The sequence below is a fragment of the Aplysia californica genome, unplaced genomic scaffold, assembly GCF_000002075.1.
Source record: "Aplysia californica isolate F4 #8 unplaced genomic scaffold, AplCal3.0 scaffold00823, whole genome shotgun sequence".
NCBI lineage: Eukaryota > Metazoa > Mollusca > Gastropoda > Aplysiida > Aplysiidae > Aplysia > Aplysia californica.
The window spans coordinates 215,229-216,554 of NW_004798093.1; positions in this window are offsets into that span (position 1 = coordinate 215,229).

A 1,326-nucleotide genomic window follows, 5' to 3' on the forward strand; every position below is an offset into this window, starting at 1 on the left:
ACACACACACACACACACATGCAGGAGACAGAAAGAAAAACAGGCAGACAGACAGACAGACACAAACACAGACATGCACGACATGCACCTCCACACATAGCTATCTCCCCATGCAGAGCGAGTTAATTCCTACCCCCCGACCCCCGAGCACGCTCGCCTTTGAGCATTAACCTTTAACCTGTCAGAGTTCATCACAGCTTGACCCCCTGGGCTAATCTTTCGCGGCTGACCTTCAAATCAACCTCAAGTGCCAGGCTTGCGAATATATCAGTGACCTCTGACCTATAGAGAGTGCCCTGGTACCAGAGATCTCGTTGTCAAGAGCATGTCAGTCACCCCTGGGGCTTTTTATCTTGTAAGAAACATCTACGAAAAGAGAGAGCTTTTAACGATAGGCACGACACGATGATATCGGCGTATGTGGTGTAGCGGTTAGGTCCTTGGCTGTGGCAAGCAAGATCTCGAGACACGAGTTCGATTCCCGAATGGGAAGACTATAATCGTTGTTTGTCGAGCATCTCGGTCTTTTGCTGGGATGTTGTATAATATAGATAGTAAAGCGCATATAGCTTGCTGTTGAGCGGGAGTTTGCGCTGTACAAATGCTATCGGTTATCTAAGCGTATATCTGCAAGTCTGCAAGCAATTTCAGTCTGGCCCGCGGGGTCAACTCAAATAATGAATGTGGTCCGTTGTGAGTTGATATCGTTGGGCAACAACATTTTACTTTTATTCTGTGGCATGGAATCTGAGACTTGATTCATAGTAATTCGAGGTCGCTGAACCCAACAAAATGGCATCAGCTTTGCTCTATCACGTCATTGTTTTTGGTATAGCATAACTACTATTTTTGCGGTATACAATTAAATTACGCTGGAAAACCCCAAGAAAAAAACCCACATCTGCTCACAATTGTACCAGCCATCCCGTAGATTCTGTAGTATTATAGTTATAAGGATCGAGAGACGCTCCGCGCAGATAAAACGTGTCTACGTCACTTAAAATTCTCATGATATCCGAAATCTTTGTCTAGTCGAAAGGAGAAGCAGCTTGGGTGTTATGGTGGAAGACGGCAGAATTCTCCCACTTCCCCACTAAAAGAACAATTAAAAAAAACAAAAAAAACCGACAACAACAAAAAACAAATAACCACCCAACAATTTTTAAACCCCAAAACCCACCAACCAACTCAACAAACAAACAAGAAAAAACGACAAAAAGAAAACCAGTTCACATAAATAAACAAACCGACAACAAGAAACGAAACAAAGCAAAGACAAGAGAGAAACAAATAATCAGCTCTTTTCTCAAAATGAAAGCTCTGTCA